The 12,330-nt window shown below is 39.5% G+C and overlaps 1 protein-coding gene and 1 non-coding gene across 8 annotated transcripts in view; both read left to right on the forward strand.

Annotated features, from left to right (window-relative positions):
• The window catches only part of TENM3 (teneurin transmembrane protein 3), a 433,328-nt gene that overhangs the window by 193,157 nt on the left and 227,841 nt on the right, over positions 1–12,330 (forward strand). The window lies entirely within an intron of this gene.
• Positions 4,858–4,997, forward strand: LOC132006632 (U4 spliceosomal RNA). Its single transcript, XR_009401164.1, has one exon. It is a non-coding gene; the product is annotated as a U4 spliceosomal RNA (small nuclear RNA).

Genomic DNA, 12,330 nt, shown 5'->3' on the forward strand with positions numbered 1-12,330 from the left:
TACCATGGTGGGACCATGGTGGGTGCTCTACAAATATTTGTTGAATCATTGGACAAATTGAACACTTGCCTTCTTATTTATGTTTTGCTTCAGTTAATTAAAATACATCTTTATTCTCTGAAAACCCACACTGTCTGGAGAACTGACAGAGATAGTCTGGAGCCTTGCAAAGGATAGGGAAGCCCACCAGAGATTTAGTCTGTCCACAGGTCATCCAGAAAATGGATGAGTTACATATGGATGACCTAAGGAATGTCCATGAGGTATCTGTTTTTGGACAGATGCTACACATGCTCCTTCCTCTAGTTGGTGGAGATTACCTCAAAAGATACAAATAGTAGAATCTGAATACATAGGAGTTAAAACATATCTTAATAAATATCTAAATAGGTAGGACTTACAGTCTTTAGCTGTAGGTTTGCAACATGTTTATATTCATAATATCTGATCTACTTGATTCCTGCTGAACTAATCCTATGTGTTAGTTTTCTGAATCTTGAATACGCTTATTTTTACAAAATGAATATCTCCTCTCCCGTTTCTTGATATACCTCTTGTGGTAAATTCTTATGAACAAGCAAGGAGCCTGACTGTAGTTATTATATCTGTCTGCCTGTTTAGTACATCAGAATTATGGTAAAGCAGAGGAATGGTTCAGATGTGTGTGTTTGTTTTGAAATAATTCTCTCTTCTCGGTCTAGAATATGCTGTAAGGTCTTAATTTTAGATTTTCTTGGGTTCGCTGTCAATAGAAAGTAGATTATAAAGATTATAAATCTTTATAAATTTATTCCTAAACCATATTGTAGTTACTTTCTCTCATTGTGCTTTTTAACTATTTGATAAACTGTTTGTATATTATCATGAATGCAAATTCACTATTATTATATGCGAAAGAGTGACATTCCTTCACAATAAAATGGTGATCCTGTGTGCTTTCCAACTATAATATCCTAACCCACATTTTAGTTTTTAGTTCTTTTCCCCTAGTTCCTTCTATGTCATCTTTATCTGGCCCATCAGTTATCAAATCTACACACTCCCTTCCTCCATTATCCATCTCCATGACAACCAAAGGTGGTTGCTAAGTGCTGGTTTCATTCAGGACATTTAGATGCCAGAGCTGAGTACATGACCGGCCCCTGTGTCCTGTGGATTGGTACACCCACTGAAAATCCATTCCATTGCAAGATGATAGCTTGTTCCTAGTTTGACTAAATTCTCTGTTTTTCATAGCATGTCAGAAACCAAAATCTTATTTTAAACTTGTTACTTGACGTCTCTTTATATAAATATCCTAGCAATGTTTTGTCGACATAGATATTAAGGGGTTGAAAAGAAATAAGTTCTTTATAGCATAGCCACATAAGCAGTTTTCATCTTTTACTAAGTTTTTTGCCATCTCCCTCAACAAAAAAATGCCCTTCCCATATCGAATTGGAATAGGAGACCCACCATGACTCACCATGGAGAATTCTTCGAGTCCAAACCTGGGTTTTGCTCTCATTTGAGGAAAACAGGAGATGCCTTCAGATGTGCGATATTCATAGTAGACACACGAGTCTTAGGAACTTGAAGACTTTCCGTCTTTAGAACACAGACTCTAATCTAACCACGCCGGCACAGGTTGCTAACACTTTTGAGTGAAAAACCGGAAGTGCACTGACCTTCAGGGCCCTGCATCTCTGCTGGGGAGGTCCTCTGGGGTGGGCGGGGCTATTGACAGTCTGTGGTTCTCGCCTGATTTCAGCGTTCTCCTCCGTAGATGGCAAGATATGTGTGGTAAATGCCAGTGGACCCACCTCGAGGGCTTATAGCAGATACCAGTAATGGGTCATGGCAGACTTTCCTCGGCAGCCTGGGAATCTTTCTTAACACAGCATTCCCCATCAGGTGCCAACCTTGTTTTTAAAAAGAGGCATCAGCCCTGCCTGAAATTCTTCTAACTCTTAAGTCATTTTGTTCTTATGCTGTCTCCCCTTCTAAGCCCACCCCTGTACGCCCCACCATGGCAACTGGACACTTACTCTCCTGGTTGCTTTATGATATTTTCTAGAGGACCACCTGTCATTTGCTTTTACAAAGTGAAAAACACAGAAAGTGTGGGTTTGTTTTTGTTTTTGTTTTTTTTTCCCCTCCTCTTTTGCAAACAGTAGTCATTTACCTAAATGAGCAGGAGGAGAGGTAAGGCAAAATAGAAGTTAAAAGAAAGTCTGTCCTGGATATAATTCTTACATGTCCAGTGACATGGCAGAAAATTTTAATTCTTGGGGTGCCTGGGTGGCTCAGTCGGTTAAGCATCTGCCTTCGGCTCAGGTCTTGATCTCAGGGTCCTGGGATCGAGTTCTGCATCAGGCTCCCTGCTCAGCGGGAAGCCTGCTTCTCCCTCTCCCGTTGCCCCTGCTTGTGTTCCCTCTCTCGCTGTCTCTCTCTCTGTCAAATAAGTAAACAAAATCTTAAAAAAAAAAAAAAAGAAAAAGAAAAGAAAAAAAACTTAATTCTTTCGGAGCAGTGTGTTATTGTGGTTCATGCGTAGGGGAGAGAGACAGATCGACACCGAGACAGAAGAGAGGGGGAGGGAGAGCAGGAGGTGAGAAGGGTGTGTGCGTAGAGGTTACAATCAAGTAAAATGTCAGCAGAGTAATTAGAGACCAGCGAAGTTCACTCTGAAGAATTAATTCTGTTCAAAGGCAGATCATGGTTTAGAAACTCGCGTTTTAAAAATAAAACATTTTCTTTTAGTTCCTCTCCAATCAAAGCCGGGTGGAGTAGTTACCCGTTCTAAGATGAAGTCTGTAAGAGCATAACAATCCCCCTGGATAAGAACGAGTGTGTTGTTTGAGTTTTCCGGCTCATCTTGGGGGATTTCAGAACTCTTTAAGTGCTTAGCTTCTCGCTTTCTTCGGATCAGGACTGCATGTTAGGTAAGTTCTCGTGGAGGAAAAGCAGCCGGTGTTAGGCTTGTCTGCATCTGAGAGCCACGTAAGAGAGCGGTCCCCCCTTTGTCTGGGTCAGCGTCCGGAGTCGGCACTTGACACCCAGAAGCCTCCTTTTGAAGTCTTTTCCTCGCTTAATTTTCTGCACCTTTGAGATCCTTTCAGAGGTATTTTCTTTTTAACATATCAGGCATTCTTGTTTAGAAGAATCGGTCTTTCAGATGGTATAAAGAAACTGGATACTTGTAATCTGTCAAGTATGGCTAAAAACCTTCGGGCATTAAGGATAGACAGAAAGAGGGTTCTGGAAGAAGCAGCTTTGCAATCTCATTATAGATCTGCTTTTTTTCCTCCTTTTAATTTCGTCCGATCAGAGAGAAAGCTATGTAGGCAGAGAAAGTAAGAAATTTTGGTTTCATTTAGGAATTACAGTTTGTTCTTTTCTTACATAGGAAATCAAGGCAGAATCCCTCTCTGGGATTAGAGTTTTGTATCAGAGTCCTCCTTGTATATGAAAATAGTGAAAGGTCTTATAAAAATTCTGCTCAAAGCCAACAGCTATTTTAATAAAGAGTAACCTTTAGAAATTATCAAAGATGATCATAAAATTATTTTAAAATTTTTAGTTTAAGAAAGTCAGCATTAATTGTTAGTGTGGGATTCACATTGGGAAAGAGTAATTCCTAGAAGAATTTGTATGTATGTATGCATGTATGTATGTGTGTATGTAAGTGGATTTATAAATTTAAATATAAAATTTAAGAATCTGAGTCACTCTGATTCACAAAGTAAATGAAAAGTATCTGTTCTTATAGATCTCTCTGTTGAGGGCTTATCCACAGAATAATATCATATACTGCTAAACTGTAGCTTCTCTATCTTTACCAAAAATAAACACTGGGATCACGGTCCTTGAAATAACTCCTACTTCCCTATTATCTTTCCTATTCCAATTAATCTGTGTCTTTTCTCTCAGGTGGTAACGTCTCCTACAGATGTTAATAATTTCAACATCTGGTGGGCTTGTTCTTGATTCTGCTCTGTGAAGCCTTCTTCTGGCTTTAATTGTTAGCCAGTGACAGTTGCTTAAAATGTTTATTTCAGATTTCCTGGCTTTTCATCCCTAGAGACAGGTTATTAATATCTCTAACACTCAGGATATGTGGAGGATCTTCTGTTACTAGAAATCTGCCCTTGCTTAATGTGAACTGTTTGAGGCAAAAATAAAAGGTTTCTATCTTTGTAACCCCAGTCGCTAATATAGTGTTTAACATACAGCAGTTAGTTACCAAGTAAGTATTTACTGGATGAAAACGTGTCCTGAGGGGTGGGGACTGGAAGGAAAAATAGTCATTTCAGCTTCTGCAAGGGCTGAGCGGTGCTTTAGGGAGTAAGCCAGTTGGAAACTGGTTTAAGTAGCTTCTGTTAAATCTTCATGTATAATTGTACCTCCCTCTGCCATCAATAAGACAAAAACACTACAGTTTCCCTCTTCTGCTAAAGAGAGCACTCAGGCTACCTGTTCTGATGCTGACCATATTCTGTTCATGCATACTCATCATTTTTGTAAAAATAGAAGGACAGGGGTTTTGGGATAGCTCAGCAGACTTCAGAAATACATGCTCAACTAAAGTGAATTTGCATAATAGTAAAAAATAGTAAGTTAAAAAAAAATTAAGTGAATTTGCCTGAAGAAATACCTTTCCAATCTGACAACTGGAAATAGTATTGCTAAAGTGCATTAAATCTATTAAAAATATACAAAAAGAGGAATAGTCATATTCATAACATAAGAATAAAATTAATAATGTACATATAATTGAATAAGACTCAACTGAAAACATCGTTGCAATTTTACCTGACTGAAGGCGACCCACCCCCATCCATTTCACAGACAAGTAAAATTTAATAATCATGCAGAAGCTTTGCGCAGTGACAGTATCGTAGCCAATGAGGTTTATCCGAGGCACGATTATTGCTAATTGATAATCATGCAGAAACATTCCAAGATTGCCTCTTTTACTGTATTTAAAGCTAGATGAGACGTGACATTTGAGAATGACAACACTTTACCAGTTTGGGCCTTGCCAGCTTTTTCCAGTGTTAGCATTTTTCCTTCTCCCCACCGTCGCTTAAAAATAACAACAAAGAAATAACTCTCAATTTGCTTTCCAGTAGTGAGGGACATTTTGAGCTCCAATGATAGTGCACCCATTAATGCATCATTTATGGGGAACTGCTATGTTTCAGATACTGCAAAGGTACATAAGACTAGGTTTCTGCTCTCAAGGATCTCTTAGTCTGGCGGTTCAATATTTGAACCATTTTATTTTACATTGGTTGGACCTTTCTCAGAGTTCGGTTTTGCCGCACCATTCTGAAACTTGACGAGCATTCTGAGGGCCACAAAGGTAATTAGAAGAATAGAAAATGAGATGCATGTGGGGGAAAAAAAAAAAACAACAACTCAAGAGTTGAATTATTTAGTAGAGAAGAGAGAAAACTAAAGGGAAATATATTAATCGTTTTTGAAGTGTGATGGTTGATGAACACCTGGTGTAGCGCGGGCCAAGGGTGGGGAAAAGGAAGGAGAGGAATACACTGTAAAATGAGATACTTAGGTTAGACTTGGAAAATAACTGTGTTATTTTCACATGGGCCCTACTAACTAAAGGTACTCTGGACCTTTTTTAAAAGACACTTTACAATTCTGTAAGATATCTGTTGTTTCCCTAAGTTGAGTCTTTTTTTTTTTTTAAGATTTTATTTATGTATTTGAGAGAGATCGCAACTAGGCGGAGAGGCAGGCAGAGAGAGAGAGGGAAGCAGACTCCCCGCTGAGCAGAGAGCCCGATGAGGGGCTCGATCCCAAGACTCTGAGATCATGACCTGAGCTGCAGGCGAGGCTTAACCCACTGAGCCACCCAAACGCCCTTCCCTAAGACGAGTCTTGACTGAATTTCAGGATCAGCCACAGAAGAACATTCTCCACAGTCATTCAGAAAACCATACAGCCTGACCAGGGAGAAAGCAAACACTTGGTTCCGGGATGTAGGTGACAGTGAATCAATAAAAAAACAAAACAAAACAAAAAAAACAGCAACAACAAATGGTCACAGCAAGGGCAGCCCTGTTTTAAGAAGTAAATCTTAATTCACTTATATCATCTTAACACATCATTTAGAAAATTGAAACTCATTTACTCTGGGCAAACTTAAGGGCACGATTTCGATCCTTTTAATGATTACAGTTTCTTTTTTAAACAGTATTTTCTCACTTCTTGCCCAGATTGCATTTTGCTTGGGAAGATGTATGCCTGAAGAGGTAATACCTCTCATTTAGGGTCGGGAGACATTCTTGCTGTTGATTTTTTCTAAAAAGCATTTTTCAGATGACAATAGCTTGACAACTTGGGTTAGGATCTCACCCTTCAAAGAAAATGGGGAGTTAATGTCCATTTCCTTTGTGATTTAACTTCTTGCAAAGCATTAGATTTTAAGCCCTTTCACGGGTGCCAAATTTCCAGAAAGGACAAGACGCAACCTTTCTTCTTTGCCAAATGAACAATTGCATGTCTATGCCCTTACCATATAGCCCCTGGCGTCTAATATTGCAGTAATTTGCTTAAGACGGGGTCTCAGCTTTTATTTTGTCCTAAAAACCTTCTGTATCATATTACTTGTGGCCAATCCTAGGCCCTGACGTCCATACCGCTGTGGTGCCTGACAAAAAAAAAATTAGCCTGGGGGAGGTGAAGATCCCTTAGGGTAAAAAGCTATTCATTTTCCCTCTGCAGTGCTTTGGAAGAGTGGAGGAATGTTTTAAACATAACAAGGGTTTTCTGATGACTAGCTGATTTTTGAAAATCTCTTCTTGATCTCTGATTTGATTGATCTTTCCTTTTGTGCTTTTATTCCTTAGTTGCAATGTCAAAGCTGTTTGTACTCTACTTCTAATATATGAAAAATACATATTTGCTCAGTTTTATTACATATTCTAACTTTTACCAAGCGGTAATTACTCCCCTCATCACATCTAACCATTGACTTGCAAAAATCAATTTTTTTAGTGAGGTTGAACAGTTAGTTGAACTGCATTATCCTTGTAATTCATATTTTTCCCAAGAAGTATATTTTTTCTGCCTTTTTTTTCCCTTAATGATAAAGACTGGTTCTGTCCCCCCCGTTATGAATGTGGACTTTTCTGCTCTCAGAGAAAAATGTCTACACCTCTGTCATTAGCTGCATATCTATCTCAAGCAATGATTTCATCCTAGTCACAGATCAAGGCGTTGGGAATAGCAAATGATTGCTTCCTCAGGGAGACTATCTCCCCGGTGGGCTAACTTGCCAAAAGTATAACGGGCGGGAGACATGATGACATTCAAAGATACAGTCCCATTAACATGTAATAAGAGAATGTGAAATCCAAAAGAATCTAGAAAGGGCATAATTGATTCTGTAGGGGAAGTGATGTCTACTCAAATTTTTAAAAAGCACGTCCTCAACTAAAGGATACAATTATCTCTAAATATCAATGAGGTTTAGGATGCAAAAACTTGGTTCTGGATAGCTCTACACAGTTGACACTAAACCCACTCACATCTCATCCAAGCTACTCTGAAATGTGCCATTAATAAAAAATCATGAGCGGTAAAAAAAAATAAATAAATAAAATTCAGAAACCTCCACAATTGGGGGGATAATTTGGGAGGTCAGCTTAATTCTTCATCTGACTTTCAGACACCCACGGTGATGATAAATTTTACTGTTTTTTTGCTTTTTCGAACAGGAATTATTTTAAAAGCATTACTGAGAGAAGAAATGTCAGACCTATTATTTTATATGTATGTGTGTGTATGTTTTTACTTAGCTTTGGTGACTTTCCATGTTTGAAGGTAATGTGAATGCACCAAGAAAAGGGGGAAAAGGGAAACAAGTAATTATTGGTGCCTACTAAGAGCAAGCCAGTATGCGCCCAGCAGTGTGTGTGTGTGTGTGTGTGTGTGTGTGTGTGTGTGTGTGTGATATTTAATTTAATTTTCATAGCCCTGAGGAGGTAGTATCATTAACCCTAATGTACAGATGAAGCATCTGTGGCATGGAAAGGTTAAATAACTTGCCCAAGGTCATAGGATTATGAAGTGGCAGTTAAAATGCAGATGTATCTTAAAGCCAGGGAGAACAAAATAATCCAAAGAAATCAGAAACAAAGCCCATTTCAGCATATCAAGAGCGCTTAGGAGACCAGGAGCCTTGTCTGATTTGTCTCTTTGCAGCTTGAATTCCATTTCTGCTGCTCTCTTTCCTTCTAAGCTTTCCTTTTTCCTTTGTCATGATTTACGTGTCTCTTTTTCTTCACTCTTCACTTTTCCTTCACACCTTCCTAAAGTCAAAGCAGGGAACAGCTTAAACGGTAGGGGAAAGAGAGACTCGGGCGGCCCAGTTGTTGCGGTTCTCTTTGTTTTTTATGCCTCAAGCGTATGATGCCTTCACATCCCGGGTCTTCCAAAACCAGCAGTGAACGTGGTGCTGTCGCTGCCAGCATTGGCGGTGTGAGTACCTGCGGAAAATAGGCGGTAAAGGCGAAGTAAGTGTCTAATTAACATAACAAAGCATTCTGATAGAGTTAGCCTATCACTGAATGAGGCAAGTGATTCGAAATCATTCTGTATTGTTTCCCTATCAGGTATAAGTTTAACTGTGTTGTAACCACTGACAACCTCGCTTCGTTTCCTTCTTAAATCAAGAAATACTGTCTGACTTGTCCCCCCCCCTGCTTTAGCTGTACTGCTATTTAAAGCTTATTTAAAATATCATGCTTATGTTGTAGACATTATGTTAGTATAATTCTGAAAAAAAAGCATTTAGTTGCCTGGTTGTCCTAGTGGATGCTTTTAAAAAATGATTTTCCTTCTTTTTAAAGAAAAACAACTGTCTCTATGACTTGGGGCTTCAACATAGGTTTGGGGTTTATAGCACATTTAAAATCACATTAGAAATAATTTCCTGCCTGCTTCATAGTAGGTGCTCAATAAGTAAGTATTGAATGAACGTTCTAATAAGTAAAATACCAGCGTAAAGCAAACAACCGTACAAGTAACTAGCATGTCAAGGGAAATTCAGTAGCTCAGAAAAACAAACGCAGATAGTAGCAACAACACTATATGAGTTTTAGATTTTTACCCTTCCAAATTCAATATAGTCATTGATTTTGATTTTTACTTGTAAAATATTAATAGTTTTACATAATTTTCTGCAAATTAAATTTAAAAATTTAATTCACATAATCCAGGACTCTCCTGAATGAATTTTTTTTTTTTTTTTTTTTTTTTTTTTTTTTTTTTTTACAAACGCTTAATGCAAAAAAGTAGTAGGGATTTTTTTTTTTTTTTCTGCATAGTCTCTTTCTCTGTCCAGATGCATCCCAGAGGTCAGCCTCACGGTCCCTAGCCCATTCAGAGCAGCCTCTTTTCCCCCCTCTCCTCCACCCTCTTCTGAGGAATGTAGAAATCTGGCAGGAAGGCACGGCAACCTCCCTCCTTCCTAGTAGACCAAGGATTCCTATTGTCGGATGCAGTGGGCATGAAAGCAGCAATTTTATGGCACAAAAGCTCCAATAACATTTACCTCGGTTGGCTGAGACTGAAATGCACACAGGCAGGGCTCAGTCCTGGTCTCTCAAGCACCAGCTTCCCTTGGCTTTTTGCCACTTTGTGCATTTCAATGAGACAAGTTCTTTAAGGAAAGAGTTTTCCTTGTAACTTGCAGTGGAGTAAACAGACCGTTCAGGCATAGTTTATTGCTTTACAAACTCAGCTATGCAGACCATTCCAAATCGAATGCAACAAAGTAATTAGTGAAATCATTTGCTTATTAGAATTCATAAGCATGCATTGTCCTATTTATTAAAGTTAGGTTTTTCTCTTCTAAAGAATCGCTAAAAGTTTTCTATGTAGAGGAGGATGACCCAGCTGTAAAAGCTTTTACTTGCTCAAGTATTGACATCGAAGGTTCTCCATGTACAAACGTCTCCTTCCCCTTCCCCCGCCCCTATGGCCAACACTTTGTTGAATTAATTTGGGGATCCTGAGCATGCGCATTACGTTGCAAGGCAATCATTGAAATGAGGATGATCTGCTTCAACGGGGTCAATTGTTGACCATACTAGCCCTATGTCATTATATAAACAATAAGCAGAGAAGGGTCTACCTAATAAACCTACAGAAACATTAATATCCTGACTTAGGCTGAATTGGGCAAAATTGCATAATTTTGCAAAATTGCATAGTTGTGGCCCCTTACTTCATCAGAAAGCCCCTACTACACAGGCAAGGCAAGGCAAGATGGTACCTTAGGGGAGCCTAGACTCAGTATAAATTTAATCAAGAATGAATGATACGTTCCTACAGCCAAGTTTTATCATGCATCTAATGTGGGCTAAGAATCAGTTGCCAAATACAGTTGCCAGACATAATCTCCTTTCTATAGGATTCCGTTTCTGTATCTGCTTTTGTGGGAGTAGGGGCCCCAAAGAGACCTTAAAATTATAAAATGTCACATAATTGTAAAATGAAAGGACTTCTCTCATTTCTGCTCAACATTATCTCTAATGACTGTTTATAAATTAGTTCTGTTTATACTAGTCAGATCAAATTTCAAAAATCATTATCCAATGTGTACAAAATGATTAGTACATTTATTAAATGGGATCCTGTTGACTGTGCAAATACCAACTCGTATCTCCTGTTTGGGTGAACCAAGCAGGCTGAGTTCCCTTAAAGTCAGTGTCTTTTTTAAGTAAATTAATAAGTATCTGAATTTCTGCTCTTGCGTCTTTATTTGCATTTTGTTGAATGAACTAGGGTCCAGTCCCTAACCAATATATTTCAAATACTGGGCGCCTGGGAGGCTCAGTGGGTTAAGCCTCTGCCTCAGCTCAGGTCATGATCTCAGGGTCCTGGGATCGAGGCCCGCATCGGGCTCTCTGATCAGGGGGGAGCCTGCTTCCCCTGCCCCTCGGCCTGATGGGGCAGGGCGAGCCCCGTTCTTTCCTCTTCTGCACTCCAAGGAGGGCAAACCACTGGAATGAGTGCCTCTCTGCCTAGTCGTGATCTCTCTCTCTGTGTCAAATAAATAAATAAAATCTTTAAAAAATCTTTTTCAAATACTCATTTCTTTTAATAAAGGACAGTTGTCTCCTTTTAACTGACAAACAAGCCATTATTTACAAAAAACCCTAACCAAGGCCTTATTAATCCTTGTGTTAACAGTTTCCCTCATGGATAGATTTATTCCCCTGCTCCATTTAATCTACCCGTGGTCTCCATCCACTGATACGCAGAGAGAATCCAGAAGGCACAAATAGGAGTTGGAGTTCTAACTTCACAGTCTCCCTTTTCCCCACCCTGAAGATTCGAATCACACCCCAGGGCAGACAGATGTGTTACACACCCTTCTTCCCCACCTCACACCCACCTCTACTCTACGCACCCCTGTCCCGCCCAGCCTCCACGCTGCTGCGTGGTCACCACTGGGCTGAGAATCAGAATCAGGTCTGCGTTGATCCAGTCCCTCAAGTCTGCTTGGGCATAAAAGGCTTCATATGCTTCAGAAACACTTTTACCTAGATGTCTGCACCTTTCGTTCGCGTAGCTACTTATTTTTTTCTGGGTAAATATATATAGCTATGGAAATTTCCAGTAGTTACCTGCCAGTAGCAGAGTTGCAATCCGCGTTTCCCTCTGGTTTGATTGGATTGATTCCACTTTTTTCCCCCTCAAGAGTCATTAGAAAGAGAACTTGTAGGTGGGCAGGGTAGATTTTGCCTCTTTACCTCCATGTGTTTTTGTCTATGGCCACAATCTGATTTCCCCTGAATGTATCGAGGAAGTGTGTCAGTGGCATCTGAGGACAGTTGGAGTTTCTGGGTTAATTTCCAGTGGTTTGCCCTCCTTGGAGTGCAGAAGAGGAGAGAACAGGGCTCGCCCTGCCCCATCAGTATCTGCCTGTAGGGTAACTGCTTCGGAAAACAAGTGAAGCACTCCCAATGAATTGTGCTTTTGGTACCTTAAATTTGCACAGCATCTCCATCAGGATTTTACAGTTGGACTCTAGCTGTAATTGCTATTGGGATGAGATGCACGACATGGGGTGTTGAAGCTAAGTACTACAGTGTTTTAGTGGCCAAAAATATACGGCATGGTAGGAGCATCAGGCTTCATGAAATTCACACTTGTATATCTTCATGTTCCTCACCCATTTCTGACATGCTGCTGATTTGCCAGCAGGCACTCTAGATGAAGGTGATAAAAATGGCAAAGCTGAAAGATGTTGTTTCTTAAAAGATACTGTATATCAATTGAAAATGAGGAAGTAGATTGGGATTGTAAATG

Source organism: Mustela nigripes, chromosome 18, assembly GCF_022355385.1.
Source record: "Mustela nigripes isolate SB6536 chromosome 18, MUSNIG.SB6536, whole genome shotgun sequence".
Lineage (NCBI taxonomy): Eukaryota > Metazoa > Chordata > Mammalia > Carnivora > Mustelidae > Mustela > Mustela nigripes.